This window comes from Brienomyrus brachyistius, chromosome 4 (assembly GCF_023856365.1).
Source record: "Brienomyrus brachyistius isolate T26 chromosome 4, BBRACH_0.4, whole genome shotgun sequence".
In the NCBI taxonomy this organism is placed as follows: Eukaryota; Metazoa; Chordata; class Actinopteri; order Osteoglossiformes; family Mormyridae; genus Brienomyrus; species Brienomyrus brachyistius.
This window is the reverse complement of record NC_064536.1, coordinates 12651753-12662076: the sequence shown is the minus strand read 5'-3', so window position 1 is coordinate 12662076 and position 10324 is coordinate 12651753. Positions and strand designations below refer to the sequence as shown.

Below are 10324 nucleotides of genomic sequence, written 5' to 3'. Positions count from 1 at the left end.
TCATTCCACCTGTTCCTCATTCCCGGTGTCGTTACGCAACAGTAACCCAGGACTAAAGGCCTAAGTTGGACCTAAGTGACCACGCTGGGAGGTGTTTGTTTCTGCAGTGTTTTTTACCCCCCCCATTTTCTCCACAGAAATGTCTGGGAAAAAAAAAGAATACTGACTTTTGCCTCAAAAGTGGACTCCCCCTTGAAACCATAAAATACAGAAGTCCCGGTGTCACATGATTCCATTCACGGTCACATGACCAGCATGTAAACGTGTCAGAAACATTGGCACCAGTATGTGTGAATTGTAAAAGTAATGCAAATGAGAGGGGGGGGTCCAGGCAGTGATGTAAACAGTGGAGAAACCAGAGCAGAGTGAGTGGGTGTCAGAGTTTCATTACGGTTTCAACATTTCACAGATAAGACCAGATAATCAAACTGGCTGTTAAAACAACACACACGGACAAACCAAATCAGGGGAATGACACTACATCCCTTCCCACGATGCGACAGAATGCCTTACTCATCTCAAGCTTTCCTTCTTATGTCACATCACGCTTGAAGTGTACCTCTTGAACTGAACATTTTATACTTGTGAAAATGACTTTAAAGCAGCAAAATAAAATAGCGCTTAAATACCTGAGGACCGGTTCGGTATAAGGTTAATATCTGGTTAATAGCATTCATTCAAATAATATCTTTTCTAGATTGTTCTTTTTGGCATTTTGCTATAATCTTCTGGGTCACTATGGTTAACTGATTTAGGCGCAGTGAAAGAAAATTTAAGAAGCATCCCTCTCATTTCCTCACTGAAATGCTACCATGAGTTTATGCACAGAGGAAGAGTTTCGCTTCTCCAACAGCTGGCACTGTTTGGGAGGTCAACTCCAATAGCAGTGACGGCCCAGAACGCTAAACCTCTTCCCCAGTGGGTGGACAGGGAGATGCGGCCCGGAAACAGGACTGTCTGGGGACGTGGTCCACACTGTCATCTGGCTTCATGTTCTACAGCTGATTGGAGGAGACAGCAGAAGAAGTGTGTGGACAGGTGGGTCGCTACACAGGACCCTGCCGCCGTTCCCTCGCCCAAGGAGCTGCACCTCCTGATATTAGCTGTGTGCTTCCATTAGGGGCAGCACTGTGATGGCCAAGGCCCTCTCCCTGTCCTTAATTAATAACTGACATAGAGGATGATACTTCTGCACAAACAACCTAAATATAATTTTGAATGTTGTACCATTTGCGCCTGTGCTAATTGCACGACCACTTCCACACCAGACTTGCGCACATGAGCCCAACATGCAAAATACACACACACACATACATACACACGCAAACTAATGGGGTTACCATGACCATTCCTCAGGAAACAATATCACTTCATTAAACTGCGTTCTGTAGACATCCTCGTATTAGCCGACAGCAGGTAGTAGAGGGGTTAGGGAAATGATCTTGTGGTTTAGAGGTGGCAGGTTCAAGTTCCCCAAGGTGCCATGAGTTAGTAGGGCAATGAAAGCTCAGTAGTAATTACCCAGCTGTGACATTTTAAAATACAGAAATGCAGAACTGCATTACTATACCTGGTAAACGGACACAAGCACCATAGAAAAGAACATAGGCTGAACAATAAAGATATACCATTTTCTCACCGTTATTTAGTTTTGTGTGAGCTGGAACAAACGTTTTTTGGCAGTGTTTTTAAGAACGTTTATATCCTGAGAGCGATTTATTACAGTAGCAGAAGGAATGACAAACTCCAACTGTGTTGCACTGGAAATTGGTGGAAGACAGCAGTGCATTGTGGGAAATCTGCTTTCAGCAGACGCTATTGGAGTTCCTAGATCCGATTACAGAATTGGGCTTTAGCTTCTTTCCCGGCAGCGCTTGGAAAACACGTTAAATGCTGCTAGTGAACCTGTGGTGATTGATAACGTCTGTTGAACTGATATTCTCCGAGCTGCCGGGAATCTTCTCACCTCCTCTTGCGATTTAAGGACCACGTTACTTCCTCTTGTGACCTTCCAGCACAGATCATTATAAGGTGAAACGGAAGGACTCATTTTTCACAGGTCCACTTTAGCACAAGTCTTGAAACTTTTTCATGTTGAAAGCGGCACGACAGGACGTGACATCCAAATGGTCCTTAGTTTTTCTCTTAGTGTTTTGCCTCTGTAAGTGGAAAAGGTCATAAAATGTTCCACTCTTCTCTGTTTTTGGTCACCGGTATGCATCAGTATTTGTATAGGGGTGGGACATGGAAAAGGATCCAGGTGATTAGCGGAAAATCTGAAGTGTCACAGAGAAACAATATTTTTTACTGATAAAATCATACAAAAACAATGCTTCCATTCATTCTTGTAATTAGTAGATTTGTCCTAAAGTACATTTATAGCTATCAAGTTAGCCAAATTAAGCCAAGTGAGAAGTATATAATTTATTGTAGATTCTTCCCTACATACCTATTTTGACTACGAACATTCCCATGACAGACGAGCAAGAACACACACACTTGATCAGAAGACTGCTGAAATGCACAATTGAGTGCCAAAAAAATATGCTAAACATCCTCTGACATCTTGATGACATTTAAGCATTTCATCAAAGCGGGGAGATTACATATCATGACATCATCCTTACAAACTGACGCGGACAGAACAATTTGCCCAAAGCCTGAAGCAGCAGCTCACTGTACTGCCTTTCTAAGCGCAGATCCTGGAGAAACTAGGAATTCCACATGTTAAGGTTGTCTAACTGCGCTGATAGCCGCTACTGAACACGATCTACAGAACTCTAGAAAAACATATTTATATATATATATATATATATATATATATATATCCATCCATCCATTTTCCAAACCGCTCATCCTATTGGGTCGTGGGGGGTCCGGAGCCTATCCCGGAATCAATGGGCACGAGGCAGGGAACAACCCAGGATGGGGGGCCAGCCCATCGCAGGGCACACTCACACACCATTCACTCACACATGCACACCTACGGGCAATTCAGCAACTCCAATTAGCCTCAGCATGTTTTTGGACTGTGGGGGGAAACCGGAGTACCCGGAGGAAACCCCACGACGACACGGGGAGAACATGCAAACTCCGCACACATGTGACCCAGGCGGAGACTCGAACCCGGGTCCCAGAGGTGTGAGGCGACAGTGCTAACCACTGCACCACCATGCCGCCCCTATATATATATAGACAAAGATTCACCCTGCAAAGGGCCGTGTGTCTCTGCAGGTTAGGAATCTGTACCTGCATTTTTTCAATTCATGGCTTTTGCTAACAGCCTGATCCAAAGCCTGATACATTTAATTACCCACGTCTGCCTAATTTCCGTTAACTGCGCATATTGTAAAGTTCTGTCACATGCTGCAGTTAGCCTGAGGTGCATGGCTTCACACTACAAACTATCGAGATGCCAGTCACGTGGAAATTCTTTTAACTGGAAACTCAAAGTAGCACAATTGCTACCTGAAATGTTTTCAATGCTGCCCTTTTGAGGGCAGGTATGGTCGTAAAATACAATAGATCTAAATAGGCCCTTACAGAAACATCCTAAGTAAGAATATTACGATTTAATGAGGCTTAGAAGTAGAATGTACCAATTCCTTCTGAATGTCTATGTATATTTAAATATTTATTTAAAGACTGGATTGGGACTGGGGCGGCATGGTGGTGCAGTGGTTAGCACTGTTGCCTCACACCTCTGGGACCCAGGTTCGAGTCTCCGCCTGGGTCACATGTGTGTGGAGTTTGCATGTTCTCCCCATGTCATCGTGGGGTTTCCTCCGGGTACTCCGGTTTCCCCCCACAGTCCAAAAACATGCTGAGGCTAATTGGAGTCGCTAAATTGCCCATAGGTGTGCCTGTGTGAGTGAATGGTGTGTGAGTGTGCCCTGCGATGGGCTGGCCCCCCATCCTGGGTTGTTCCCAGCCTCGTGCCCATTGCTTCCGGGATAGGCTCCGGACCCCCCGCGACCCGATAGGATAAGCGGTTTGGAAAATGGATGGATGGATGGATGGATGGATTGGGACTTGGCACATTGAGAATAGGCACATGTAAATATTGAACGGATCAGCGTACCAAAAAAAATGGTAGGACATCCCTACCTGGAAGGTTGCAGTCCCATGGACAGCAGAGTAATCATATCTTCATGGAGCCCCTGAGCAGGAACCTTAAACCCCAAAGAGTCTCCCAAGGGTGCCTGGTCAATGGATGACCCTGTGCTCTTACCCCAAGGCTCACTCTCATCTGTGTCTGCATACCTCATAGAGAACATGACGTGTGTGACAACTAAAGAGTCCCTAAATATTTGTATAAATGGCAAAGAAGAGTTACAGTACCAGTCAAAAGTCTGGACACACCAAGCCGCCTACAGAGGACATTGATAGTGCCACACTGCATGACCTGGCCACCTGACCTAAACACAGTAGAAATGGTTTTGCAAGAGAGTGAAGGAAAAGTGGCCAATGAGTGCTCAGCATGCATAATATGGACAAAAGAGTGGCCATATGGGATCCTGTTCTAAATCCATAGGCGTCAATATGGAGTTGGTCACCCCTCTGCAGCTATAACACTTGCCACTCTTCTGTGAAGGCTTTCCACAGGATTTTGGAGTGTGTCTGTGGGAATTTTGCCCATTCATCCAGAAGAGCATTTGTCAGGTCAGACACTCATGTTGGATATGAATGCCAGGCTCCGTTCTAGTTCATCCAAAATGTGTCCGTTGAGGTTGTGGCCAGGGCCCTGCGCAGGCCTGACAAGTGCTTCCACACCAAGCTCATCCAACCATGCCTTTATGAACTCTGCTTTGTGCACTGGAACACAGTCATGCTGGAACAGAAAAGGGCCTTCCCCAAACTGTTTCCCTAAAGTTAGAAGCATGGAATTGTCCAAAATGTCTTGGTATGATTAAGAGGTCCCTTCACTGGAGCTAAGGGGCCTAGCCCAACCTCTGAAAAACAACCCCACACCATTATCCATCCGCCAACAAACTTTTCAGTTGGCACAATGCAGTCAGGCAGGCAACATTCTCCTGCCATCCACCAAACCCAGACTCGTCCATCAAACTGCTAGACAGAGAAGCATGATTTGTCACTCCACAGAACATGTTTACACTGCTCCGGAGTCCAGTGGTTGTGAGCTTTACACCACTCCACCCAACACTTGGCATTGCGCTCGGTGATGTGAGGCTTGCAACTGCTCGGCCATGGAAGCCCATTCCATGAAGTTCCTGGTGCACAATTTTTGTGCTGCATTTAATGCCAGAGGAACTTTGGAACCCTGCAGTTATTGAGTCAGCAGAGCATTGGCCACTTTTAGGCACTATGTGCCTCAGCACTCACCAACCCCGCTTTGTTACTTTTACACGGTCTGCCACGTTTTGGCTCAGTTCTTGCATTTCCCAAAAACCTCCAAGATATTTCATGAACTGACTTACTGCAAAGGTGGGATCCTATGATTATACCATACTTGAATTCACTGAGCTCTTAAGAATGACCAATTCTTTCACAAATGTTTGTAAACCTGACTGCATGGCTAGGTGCTTGATTTTGTACACCTGTGGGAATAGGTCTGAATGAAACACCTGCATTCAATGATTAAGATTAACAATACTTTTGTTCCTATAGTGTATGTGGGACCTCCTCCAGGACAGCTGGAGAAGCATCCCAGGAGGCCGCCTCATGGAACTGGCATAGAGGAGACAGTAAGATCAGCCAGTCCCTGGGGTAATTGGGGTTAAGGGCCTTGCTCAGAGGCTCAATGGTGGGATCGCTCTGCCGATTCAAGGATTTGAACCGGCAACCTTCTGAGTCCCAACCCACAGAGTCCCCTCCAAACAAATGAATTATTTTTAAAACCTTTTGGTCAGTGCATAATTTCTATATATGTTATTTTATAGTCGTGACATCTTTATAATTACTCTGAAATGCAGAGCATAGTACAAACAAACCTTTTTAGGGGTGGGTGTGTCCAGAGTTTTGACTGATACAGCATGTATCACATTTCCCCGGTAAGCTACACCAAACAGACCTGTCGCACGTCACATTTAAAGGGTTAAAATTGTTGAAAGGCTTTTTGATGCAGAATCCATTTGTTTAACAGGTCAGGGAATGAGTGTTCCCCTGCATTAATGCAGTTGATTTTGCAAAGTTACAAAATTCAAGCACAGCCAGTGAAGATGAGCAAAATGAATACTGACGAGGTTACATTCCGCTCTCCATGTATGAGGACGATCAGACCCATATCCAGTGAGAGAGAGAAAGAGACCTGATCCGCTTCATTAGGCGCTGAGCAGTGACTGCTACGTCTAGACTGTCCAGCCTTACTTATGCAGCGTATTAGTGACGCGTCACAAATAAATACAAAATACAGGTACGATAAATAAAACATCCATTTCTATTCGGACACCAGCCCTCAAATTGGTAGCATAAGAGGCATTCAAACCTGGAGCTGATCTGAAAATCAGTTACGTAAAAATCTAAACACCATAAAAGCATGACACACGTATCAAAATACATGAAAGAACCGTGTAAATAAGCAAAAAAGAATTATGCATGAGTATATATCATTATAATTCTGTGAGTAACATGACCATACTCAATGCCTTTTACATTATTGTGATAGGCTCAGTGTTTGCATGTCATTCAGATGTGGTTTATCTGAATTTCCCCCCTTGCGTAAACGCCTGAGGTTTGGTTGGGGGAGGGGGCCTAGTGCTGCTAGCCTTGGACCTGCAATCAATAACTACTGTGCTCACCTGTAACACGTCACATGGTGCCCACATGGCCACTGGGTCAATGAGGCCGGTGCCCTGGAGTTTCAGGTGATTCTACCTGGGAAAGAAGGTATCAGAGGAACACAAGCATGTTTGTTCACGCAGAGTCCATCCGTCGGTCGAAGAGAGGGAGACCAGATAGGCACTGCTTACGTGGAAGAGGCCGGTTCACTCACCTATCACCTGGTTCCTGTACACACCTGGAACAGATAAACTATACACTCCACAAGCCTGTATAGTAAAATGGCCATTATTAATACTGTAGAAATATTCAAAGACTTGGTTTTGTGACCTTTGTCAATTAAATGCTAAAAATAGGGAGAGTTCCCAACTGGTAGCGTGTACGCCATATCCACCCCGGTACACATTCTCTACAATTTACTACTGGATATAAATAAAACAAGACTTATTATGAAACAAGCAGCCCTGTCATCACCCCCCTCTCCACACTTTGTAGTCCTGTTTCATTTAAATCATTAAAAATTGACCGCACACAAAAGCAACTCAAGAGCCCCTGAAAAGGTTATCACCCAGCTCTTACACATTTGCATGGATTTTCCAATGCTTCCGTTGTTATCTGTGTGCATCTCAAGCCGGGCAGGATGTTCCAGTTCAAGAGCAAATGCCATTGGCTAGTTACTTTGAAATTAGAAGCTCAACGGTGCAACAAGTGTCACAGCAAAGGAATTACAACATCCAGGCTATAAAAAGTGAACGAGTGACAGTTAAGCTGCCCCTAAATGCCTTTTTGGTCCGTGCAGTCAGTCAGCTGTGATGCCTTTAGCGCTGGTGTGTTTGGCAAGTCGACACATTCTAGAGACCAGCAAATGCAGAGGGTCCCGCCTCCCGGTGCCACTGGATGAATCCCATTGGCCCACTGGCGCAAAGCCCGCCCCCGATACAAGTCAGCCTACCAAGACAGTGAGCTGACCACATGAGATCTGCACATCACCACTACGGAGGCATCCTGTTTGGTCATATTTATTTTTACATATGAATGCGTCTTCCTGGTTAACATGGGGGAGCAATCAAACTCCAATTGTAGCAGATTCCATGATTAATGTCATTTTGTTCTTATTAAACCCCCCCAAATTTGCAGTATCTACCAACGTGCTTTTAAAAATAAATGAAAAGCGAAGAACAGTGTGGACATTATTACTGTTGTCATCTCTATCTCATCAAAGGAGGAAGCAAATGTATGCAGTGTATCTAGAGTCATTGTACCATCAATGCCCACTGAAATTGTTGTCACAGCCTCATTTCTCACATCACTTTACTAGACACATTAATATTAAGAGAGCAGTGGTGTGGAGTTTCCATGCACTCAGTCCATTCAAAAGTTCTCTTCTGTTGTAAATAATAGTTAGCCTGAAGTTCTTCTCGTTAAATCTGAAAGGCAGTATGAACATGTCTCTGTGATAGCGTGGCATTGTGGTTACTCGGCAGTTGAGCGTTACACCATAATGGTTTCTGAAGACCATCAAGTCTCCGATATTTTGAGTGTATATCCTCCCTCAGCCAATCAGAGTGAACTTTGGGTACATCAAGCCTAGGCGTGCATCAAGTGCTTTGCTATGGTGCTATACAACACATCCTAGAGAAACACTGGTAAAAGGTACAAAAGAATCCTTTGGGTTCTGCATTCCCAGTCTTGGTCTCCATGAGACAGACTCACATGCAAATACAGGTGAAAGCAACTTCTGAGCTCATGGAAGTTTTACTTACACAAAAATGTTCTAAGCGCAGAATGAAAAATGATTGGTTCAGGGAGATAAACAATCAGATCTTGGTCAGATTGCAGAGGGGGTACATCTGGTTGGACTGACATCTGATTGGTTATCTCTCTGAACCAATCGTTTTTCATTCTGCACTCGGAACTTTTTTGTGCAAGTAAAACTCCCTTGAGCAACTTTTTGAGGTCAGAGCACAGGGTTAGCCTGGACACAGCACCACTGGAGCAAGTGGTGCTAAGGGCCTTGTTCAGTGGTGTTACAATTACCGTCAGCCACAGTATTTGAACCCACACCCTTCTGGACATAGGCACAAATCACAATGCCACCACACACCATTTACAGTATGGGTTCACAGCTGGGCTCATTCCATGTGACAAGGCTATGCAGGCAGTGGAAACTGTAAATGGGCGCAGGGTCAGTTCTCACCTTCACTTTCACATCCTGATGCTGGTAAAACATGAAAATGAGAGCAGAACCACACAACCAGGTAAACTTGGTAGGAGCTGCAGAATACTGTAAGAGGAACATGCAGTATTTATGGCACATGATACAGATTATCAAAAGTAACAGGACACCAGGGATGAAGTCATGCAGTTAAATGATGGGTTTGACCGTCCCCCAACCCCAAAATTAATTTCTGGAAACAGGCACTTGGTTCAGTAGGTCACCTAACTTGGGACTAAATGAATGATTCAATTAATTATTGAAGTTTATTTTCTGGTAATAGACTTTACTTTTATTATTTTATGGTAGGTACTGGTATTATCAGATGCCCCCACCCCAAGTAACAAATTAACAATATATGCAGTAATTCCAATGTTCCGGTGGTTACGGCCACGGTTATGACCAAAGGTGCTAAACGTCAGGTCCCAAAATTATTCAGGGACGCGCAGGCATCCTGCGCCGGACTGGCCTCAGACAGCATGGCTCCATGTGATTGTCCGCCAGAAACAATGCAGCACAACCTTTTCCTAGAATAAACATTACATTGCTCCGACCTGATGAGACCGAGCACAAGAAGAAAGACGTATTATTCACCCCCGCGGGATTTCCTGTAGTGCTTAATCTTTAATCTGGACAGGTAATTTAAAACAAAGGTAACACCCATGACATTACTCCTACCATCCGCCATCTTTCCCAGCTGGACAATTCATCACCATTTACAATAGCGCACACACGTACATAAATACATAGTATAACGAGGCTGCTTTGAACTTTCTCGCTCGAGACCTTCAGTTCACAATGAAAATTCCTATTCAGATTCAAACGGAAATACTTAATCACAGCACCCTAATAATCAAGCTCAACGGTTTGACATGAAAGAAATAAGAATAAATCTAGCAAGTTCTTCTGTTTGACTGGGCTGTACAATGTACTACTACCGGCTACAAAGGCTGCAGCAGAGCAGGGTGAATTGCAGTTCACACCTTCCGAAACTTCCGCCAGCTGGGGGCCCCGGAGGCACCGTTTGCGGACTGGCCGCCACTGGCCAGTTGCCATATTTTCACATGCACGAGAGGCCCATTAATGCGCAAAAGCAGATCTCACGGCAACTCCCATTAAAATCCTACCAAATGAAAGAAATCGAGCATCAACGACCGCATCAATAGTTCTGTCAGCACCCCCCGATCTTAAAACACATATCTTAATATAGACCGAAGTAACAGAGGTTTCATTTTACTCGAGTACGATCATCATTATTTTAACGCTTTTTATTTTGCATCCTATGTCCAACAAATTCAATTTACAATTCAGCGAACAGACGTTCAGTACATTAAATAACTTCAAGTGTTTTAATATTTAGTCATTCTCATT

The 10324-nt window shown here is 44.4% G+C and overlaps 1 long non-coding RNA gene across 1 annotated transcript; it reads right to left on the bottom strand.

Annotated features, from left to right (window-relative positions):
- Positions 1-370: 370 nt before the first annotated feature.
- Positions 371-8451, bottom strand: LOC125740789 (uncharacterized). Its single transcript, XR_007397771.1, has 2 exons — positions 6759-8451; positions 371-2276 (listed from the first exon to the last, which is right to left on the bottom strand). It is a non-coding gene; the product is annotated as an uncharacterized LOC125740789 (long non-coding RNA).
- Between the last annotated feature and the right edge of the window lie 1873 nt (positions 8452-10324).